Below are 8,829 nucleotides of genomic sequence, written 5' to 3'. Positions count from 1 at the left end.
TTATGTTTATATTACATTGAGGGGACCAAATGTCCCCACAATGTGATAAAAACCTGTTATTTTGACGTTGTGGGGACCATTTTTCCCCACAAAGATCTGTGAATGCAATCAAAAAGTGAAATATGCCAAAAGTCTCATATTTTGTTTGGTTACTTATGGTCAGAGTTAGGGCTGGGTGGGGGTTACGGTCATCATGTTGGGATTTTCCCTTAGAAAATGTAATGAAAAATGTAAGTTTTTCCCTTAGAAATGAATGGATAGTCCCCACAAAGATATAATTACAAACCTGTATGTGTGTTTTTGAAGGAGTGCATCTCACCAGCGCCTCCGGTTAGGGAATCAATAGGAAGATGTGAGTGACTCTGGTTCCCCTGACTGGAGGATAGCAGCAATAGCTGCAGTGCGTAGGGAAGGAGAGAGGGAGAGAGAGGGATGGAGAGAGAGAGAGAGAGAGAGAGAGAGAGGGCTGACCTGCACATGATAATCAGATCCCTGCCAGTGGTGCTTTCCTTAGATAGCCTGCTGATCCTCTCAGTTTATATACCTGGGCTGCATCCAAGCTGACCAATCAGTGCTAGGTTCACAAGACGGGCTCTGTGATTGGTTGACATTTGCTTGGCCTTGGTGAGAGCCAGGCCCACCCTGGTCCCTCGCTCTGGACCCTGATCTTGGGGGACCCTGCAATAACTGGTGATGGTGTCATGCATGGCTGTATGGCAGCGTTACTCTGAGCCTGTCGGGCATGTGCATGTCTAACGCACCAGCCCTCAAGGGGTCTCTGGTGTTATGTTACCCTCCAAAAACCCCCACTGGTTTACACATGGGCTTCTGCTGGGCCCTGTCGGAGATGTCAGTGCCGTCCGTGATGTTGGTGTGTAAAATTTCAGGCTGGCAGCCTTCCCACATTTTCCTGGAGAGAAACGACGCAGACAGCTAACCCCTCACAACTGCTCTGTGTTCTAGAAAGTTTCTTTGAAGCATTAAAAACATCAGTGTTTTTTTTCCCCATGTATGTGTGTCTCTGTGTTAAAGAGCAGTGAAGCATTCAGCACTTAATTAAGTGAATATCCCTTGTTTATTCTGTGAGGATCTGTGGATAGTGGTTTAGGCAGTGGATCATCCAGCCATTCTTGTTCTTATTATCGTAACCCACGTTCAGAGACCAGCAAGAAGAGCGATAACAGTGAGGTCAGCTGACCAGCCGCCTTCCTATGTGAGCACCTCCCCCCTCCAGCCGTCGAACGTGAACCACGGACCCTCAACATCGCGCCTTAAGGTGATTTCTGGATTCCCTAATGACCTCGCAGACACAGAGATGGGGACATTTACTCATTTAGTAAACTCAGCGATATCGCAGATGTGCAGAACTCACAGTGGCTCACAGTGAGGCTGAGCTCGCGGTGTGGCGACTCTTCTGATTCGCTAAGCACAAGGTCCCAGGCGACTCCTGTGCAAATGCAAACACGGTGCAGAAAACGGAGCCTTTGCGGCCCCTCCCCCAAGCCCCGGGATGCCTGGATAACCAGCGGCTGTGTACTTCCTGTTTTTTTCCCCTTGGTGCTTCACTAAAAGCAGGACATAGAATTTATAGTAAGATCATTGCAATTAGCGAGGAGGTAAAGAACTGAAACGACGGGCATTATAACTAACGGAAGCTTTTTGGAATCGTACGCTATGCCCTGGTTTGTAGCCATTTAAGATTGCACAAGAATAGCATGCAGGCTTTTATGTTTTATGACATTTTATGAGTGACAAATCACTCCAGTTGGATGTCACCATTGCATCAGAAAGCCCTGCTCCCATCTGGCTGCAGCAGCCGTGCTTATAGCCCCCGGGGGGTACAAAACAGCGAGAGATTGGGGGGGGTGTTGTCTACGGGGCCCCCACCTTCTCATTAGGCCTCTTTAAGGCCTCACCCTGACTGTCTCTCAGTATCTTAGCAGTGGCCCTGTGGGTTCGCCCCCCCCCCCGACAGGGTTAATGAGGGTCTCCTGCTGTTTGCAGATACAGTCAGACGTCGCTTAACGACAGGGATACGCTTCGGAGAAATGTGTCGTCAGGCGACTCCGTCGTTCTGCGAACGTGACAGAGTGAACTTACACCAGAGCTGCCAGATTCGGTCAGTTGGCTGGAGTGAGATTTTCAATTCGAGACGAGAATTATTAGCTAATTTTAAGTTTGTAATGGATAATACAGATTTTGTGTAAGATTTCTTGCGTGAGCATTACAGCCTGAAAGAGTGACTTACACAAACCTAGATGGAATATACTACTACACACCTAGTCTATACGTTATAGCCTAAGTAACAATGCCATGTATAGTGTAGTAAATTTATTATCATTATCGAGTATTATATACTGTACATAATTGTATGTGCTATACTTTTACACGGCTGGGAGTAGGCTTGATTTCACCAGCATCACCACAAACACGTGAGTCATTTGTTGCGCTCTGACATCACTTGGTGATAGGAATTTTTCAGCCCCGTTAAAATCTTAACATCACTGTTGCCCTTTAACAATAGTGAGGTCGGCAGGGTTAGCTTTAATCCCTCCACCGTGATTTATGTATTATTATTATTATTTTGTTACTATGTTGTTTTTCATCAGCAGGTAAATAAAGTCCTTGAGCTTCTTTAGTCCTTTTAAAAACAATTGCCTGTTACATAGTGCCATTGTTTCTGTCCCGCCTTATAAGGTAATGTGGGGGAGGGGGGAGGGTTTTCTTAGATATTGTTATACGGGTGCTTTTTCTTTCACTTGCACATCTTATCGATGACTTTGGGGAAGAACTCGTTTCCTTTCTTAAGTGCCCCCTTCGCTCCCCAGAAGTGACTTTTCGACCTTTGTCTGCTGTTGAATGCTGGGAAAGGGGGAGGTGAATGGTCCCACACAGCGAGGTTCCCCGCTGGACCCGGCGCTGCCGTCTGACTGTACACAGGGCGTGATTTAAAGGGCCTGTCAGCTGTGACCTCAGCGGCCGGCCCACACCGCGCAGTGGTGGGTCCGTGCAGAGAAAGGGCCGTCTTTGTGCGGTGATTCGATGCGCAAGCTTGGAAGAGTGTTGCCAGTATTCCAGCAGACACGGCCGGGCGGTAGGGACACGTCGTGCCTTTTCGTAACAGTGAGCCACTTACAGGGCGTCCCGTTTCTTGGTTGGCTGTACTTGGAGTTTCTCCAGGGTCCTCCTGCTCCTTTGGGTTTTTTTTTTCCACCTCACCCAGCAGCACTGTTGATGAAAATGGGGACGAATAAATCAATGAATGAATGAATTTCACATTTATATAGCACTTTTTTTCCAAGTCACCCAAAACACTTTCCAGAACCAATGGGGAACCACTTCAACCACGCGCCAAGGTGGTGTCGGGGCAGGGGAGAATTCACCAATTAGATACGGGGGACAATTAGGAGGCCGGATTTGATAGGGCCACAGTGGGGAAATTTAGCCAGGACTTTGGGGTATCACCCCTACCCTTTTGAAAGATGCACAGGGATCTTTTATGACCTCACAGAGTCAGGACTTCAGTTTTAGTTTCTATTCCCAGCTTGGTGTTTGATTTGGTTTTAATATTTTGCACTGGCTTTTAAATTCATATGTATGACAGCATCACATTTGTTTTTTTCTATAAACACATCTGATCCTTATATTCAGAGACCATGATTTTGCTTTGATGAGCCGAAACTGACCTATAATTGCTTGGATGATGGCTTTCACATACTTTATTTTCCCTGATAATCCAGTAGCAGTGAATCCATATCCATTGTTCCAGTTTGGTGTTTCAGTTACTGGCGGCGCTAACGGGGAAGGGGTGCGATGGACGACATCTCGCTGTAACGTCTATCCAACCTCTGCTCCGTTAGAAGTCCAGCCCTGAGGATCCATGCGATGAATGCCTCACTGCTTTGCAGTGAAGCTGATCACTCTCGCTTAAACTTTAGGCGCAAGGATGCACCGAAAACGAATCTGAGGTGCGCTTACAGCCGTCCCCGTCTCAAACGTGTACAGTTGAGCATTTGGCGCTGTTGTTTAGAGGTAATGGACAGCAAGTGACACGGGCACTGAGACATTCACGCCATCTGTGTGTCCGGAAGCTCTGAGGTTTGCTGAGCTCGTCAGTACATCTGGATCGGAGTGCTGCAAGGATAGCTGACTGGACTGGACGGGGCCATAGAAGAGCCCTAAAGAACGGTATGTTAGCGCACACTCGCTCGGTAGAGCGAGGAGTCTCTCTGTGACCCTGCGTAAACGTCTCCAGTGCCGATCTGCTGGCTCTGCACAGCGCGCTCCTTGATAACCTTCAGCCAGGTTCATCAGGAGATGCTAATTGCCCAGGGACCCGGGATTGTGCTGGCGTGTGACATGGAGATTAGCGTGAAAGACGAAATTCGTCCTTCGAATCATCGCACCGAGACGAGATTTTTTTCTTTTTTAACCGTGGGACCAAAGTATTTATGTGCTGTTCCTCTAGGGGGTGCTCATTACTTCAGTTTAGCTGTGTGGCTTTTTTTGTTAATGGAGTGTACAACTGGGGCCAATGTGTAGGTGAGAAATGTCCCAGTTGCTGTCATTGATTCACATGTGCTGGGTTCCCTGAGCTGGACCCTCTAAACACTCAGGGGGCTGGCACTCTGTCAGGGCCTTTAGGGGGCGCCATAGAGCAATACTAATGGTTGGTGAACATCATCAACAGACATGCGTGCAAACTGGGTCATCGCACAACCCAATAGTTTAATGGCCCCTCTCCACTGACCGCCCGATTCTGGCACGGTGCCCCTGAATGGACTCGGAAAATAATCGAAAAGTGTTAGAGGCCGGGCGGACTTATAGGTTTTCCACCACGTGCCCCCAGAAAGAAGGTGGCTGGATGCTGGCATACTGAGGGAGAAACAATGGTTAAAAATAACCGGGGTGAGGACAGTTACGTAAAAGTGTTATCCGAACAACAATCAGGTCAGCCTTGTCTGTGCCTCTCGCTTCCCAAGACTTTGTCATAATAATTTTAGAATATCCTTAAAAAAAACAAAGTAATTAAAGGTGTCAATCAGAGCTGTCCCTAATTCGGGTAATTCTGAGAAAGTATAACCAGGCTGTCTTGTGTAACGTACTGCTTGTGATTATACACGGTTACACGGATGGAAGTCAGCGACTCGCTCAATGCTGAAACAGCGCCATATATTTCCAAAGTTTCAGTAATGTTTTTGAAAACGGTTCTAGTCTGCAGACACTTTGGATCAGATGCAGTCCTTGCTGTTACGTTTGTGCGGTATCTCCAACGAGGGGACCTCCCCTGGCTTCCACCCCGTTTAAAATGGAGCAATCATCTAGTTCATCTCGGTGTACTTCTGAGAGATCAGGTTTCTGAAGAACTGTAACTCTTAACCTGCTTTCAGGATTTCCCAAATTAATCTGATAAGATCCACTAATCCTCCCAGAAAGTAAACAGTGTGTTGTGCTGTAAATTCCAAACTCTGCTTCAGCATAACTGTGTTTCCTCAGTGTCTTTCTGGCGGGGTTTAGTGACAGAATTCAGGCCTAACTAAGAAGGCTGTATTTTCCTCGGGTTACCTCAGTTTCAAAAGCACTTGCAGTTTGAGAGATGTTCTCCTAAATGAAATTCTCTCTGATCCACAATAGTTTTCAGCCTATAGAGTACCAGATTGTCATCATTCTTATTATTATACCCTGTGATTGACTGGCTTCTTGTTCAGGGCGTAGGCCAGCCTTATGCCCTGCACTGCCTGGGGTGCGCTACAACCCAGCTAACGGGGAACGTTCCCGGAACTTTAGCCAACGTTATGTGAAAGTCTTCTGAAAGTTGGCCGAGAACGTTCTAACTGTAACATTAATGGGACATTATTTCTACGTTTTACATTTTAAGGTTCTGTCAATATCAGCATGATAAAAATTAATACTCAAACAATTAATGTTGAAAAATATTGTTTTATAAAACAATATTATTTTATAAAGGTGTTGTATGTGTATACTGCAAGCATGATGTGCAGCCTCAAACCCGTGACCTTTACACCTCAAAGTCACAGTGTTACTCACTGCCTACCAAACCCTTCATCTGTTTTTACATTATTAGTCTTACTTGTAGTAGTGGCATAATGTTCTGGGAAGATCAGGAAGACTGAACCCTTTGAACGGTTCCGTATCTTTATTGTAATGTTCGGTAAACGTTCCTAGAACAAAAAATTGTTAGCGGGGAAGCCCCCACACCCTAACCAAGATAAACAGGTGGATGGATGGATGGAAGTTAAGAGCAGCATGGTGATTCGGCACTGCAGCATTAGGGCTGTGGATTGAATCCCTCTTCCCTTTCAGTGCGTGTGCAGTTTGTGCACTCCCCCCCGGCGCTGCTCACATTTCCTTCAGGTGATCTGGTTTCCTCTCGGTCGGTGTGAATTGGTGTCTATGAATTGGCAACAAACAGCGTTTTACGCAGGTCCCTGCGAGTGTCACCTCGGTGTTCGCTGTTGGTGTTGTAGATTGTGCCATTCACTTTCTCAGCACCACGCGCTGGGTTAGGCTGCTGTCGCCGTAGCGGGACACTAACTGTTAGCATGGGAGGTGTAAACAGCCCTCTTGATAAACCCCGTTTGTTTGGTGCGATCTTGTGAACCTGATCTTGATATGTCTCTCTTGGTTTTCCTAGATGAAATATTCATGAGGCAGCTCCTTAAAATCCAGATTTCTTTTTTGATTATATTCTTTTGAACGTATTGTTTAACAGTTCTTCATGAAATATGTATTCTTGACATTATGGTCTCCTATTGTTGAAGGTTGATGACCTTCAACTAAAGGAGTCGACTGGTATCACCATCTCGTTACGGGTGGGACCCCAGGTGAGGCGTGCTGTTTCGCTCTAGAAATGAGATTTTGACACGTTCCCTCGTCCCCCAGGCGCATTGTCTGCTGTGACTATGCTGGCCACACCCGGCCCATCCGCACGGGTGTCTGGTTGAGGCTTTGAGGAGCAGTTTAATCATGGGAGGAGCTCTGCAAATTGCATGAGAAGATACAGGAGGAGCACTGGAGCCACGCCGCTGATATCTGAGGGTTTGAGAGAGAGAGAGGGAGAGAGAGGGAGGGAGAGAGAGAGGGAGAGAGAGGGAGGGAGAGAGAGAGAGAGAGTCATCCTGGAGGGATGGGTGCCGTCCTGTATTCCTGTGGCACTGGCTGCCTCACAGCTGTCGACTCCATTAGAGGCAGAGAGCTCTTGTACCTCATTCAGATCTAATCAGCAGGCACACAAAGGCAGAGTGGCTCATTCATCAGTCAGTCATGCCAGCCTGGGACATGGTGCCGTGGGTTGGGGTGTAGAGGGACTGAGTGGGCTGGGGACCCATCCTGAGGACCCAGCAGGAACGCGTGGATGAGTGGGGTGCTGAGATGTGCAGTCATTTTATGTCATAACTTTGCCTCCAAGGTCCACATGGTGAAACTGAGTTTCCAAACAGGCTCAGCTCTCAGTGACAGAGAGGTGAATGCCAGCTGCAATAAAATCATTTATGGCTGCTCACTCAAAGAAAGTTTTTTTTTCTGACATAGTGTCTTTTTAAAATAGAGCTTTTTATAGTGTATTTCAGGTCAGGGTCCCTGCTGAAGGTTAGGGAGCACAGAGAGGTTACCTGGCAGTATAGGCGGGGCCTATTTTGTGGGCGGAGCTTAAAGCTCTGTCCCATCTGTGACGTCATAAGTGGGCGTATCCTCTGTTCTGATTGGTCGGTGGGGAGGGGGGTTTTGGCCAATGGGGAGGGTGGTTTTGGCCAAATGGTATACATGCTTATGCCACGTGTTGCCGATAGGGGGTCGTATGGTTTGGGGGGTTGTTAAACTTTAATACAATAAAATACATTACATGTATTTTATTAATGTGTTATTTTTAACAACGTTTTTAAGGAATAATAAAACATATAGCAGGATGAACGTAAGCTAGGGCAAAACTTTAGTGATACATTTAAAAGAAAGAAAAGTAGGCGTATTTTAAACAAGTAGAGACATGTCCCAAGCGAAACACCGTATTTTTAAACAAACGACACGTCCCAAACTTTTAACTTTTAAACAAGCCCGAAAGAGCAAATGCGAAACAAGCACAAACATTTTAAACTCATTACATTTAACCAACGTATTTAAAGAAGAAGAAAAACGTTTAGCAATATTTACCAGTGTTAGGTTGATGAAAACATTTAACCAGCAAATATTTTAGCCCCGCAACGGAGCGAAGCCGTGCGCTACCACTCCGTTTAAAACTTCCGCTGAAATGGGCGATCGCTGGGTGGAAGGGGAGGGGCGTAAATACACGTTAAAAATGGCGGAGAGTAGAGACATGCCCCAAGCGAAACTCCGTATTTTTAAACAAAACAACACGTTCCAAACTTTAACTTTTAAAAGAAAGAAAAACAGACGGAATTTAAACAAGTAGAGACATGTCCGAAACACTGACAAGATAAAACACCGTGTTTTTAAACAAATGACACGTCCCAAACTTTAACTTTTAAACAAGCCCAAAAGAGCAAATGCGAAACAAGCACAAGCATTTTAAACCCATTACATTTAACCAACGTATTTAAAGAAGAACAAGAAAACCTTGTTAGGCTGAAGAAAACATTTAACCAGTAAACATATTAGCCCCACAGCTTGCCCCGTATGCGGCCGGCCAGTTCAAACTTCCGGGTCGAATGGGCGATCGCTGGGGGCAGCACGCGTGACGCAGTCGCACTCACGCTGACACACGTTCAAAATGGCCGGCCGCAGCGGAAATTGTAAACGCAAGCCCATGTCCCTTAATTGTGTGAACACGCCACCATACTGACAGAATGCGCATTA

At 46.4% G+C, this 8,829-nt stretch overlaps 1 long non-coding RNA gene across 2 annotated transcripts in view; it reads right to left on the bottom strand.

Annotated features, from left to right (window-relative positions):
- Positions 1-239: 239 nt before the first annotated feature.
- LOC111852254 (uncharacterized) overlaps positions 240-8,829 on the bottom strand; it is a 28,186-nt gene continuing 19,596 nt past the window's right edge. Inside the window, exons 4-5 of one of the 2 annotated variants that reach the window (XR_011984891.1) lie at positions 3,137-3,228; positions 240-395 (exon numbers count right to left, since the gene is read on the bottom strand). This is a non-coding gene — a long non-coding RNA (uncharacterized lncRNA). Of the gene's footprint in view, positions 396-3,136; positions 3,229-5,418; positions 7,054-8,829 lie in introns of those variants that run through there. The other variant, XR_011984893.1, reaches the window with a different exon arrangement.

This window comes from Paramormyrops kingsleyae, chromosome 23 (genome assembly GCF_048594095.1).
Source record: "Paramormyrops kingsleyae isolate MSU_618 chromosome 23, PKINGS_0.4, whole genome shotgun sequence".
Classification (NCBI taxonomy): domain Eukaryota; kingdom Metazoa; phylum Chordata; class Actinopteri; order Osteoglossiformes; family Mormyridae; genus Paramormyrops; species Paramormyrops kingsleyae.
Note: the sequence above shows the minus strand (reverse complement) of the source record. Positions and strands in the feature narration are given on the sequence as shown.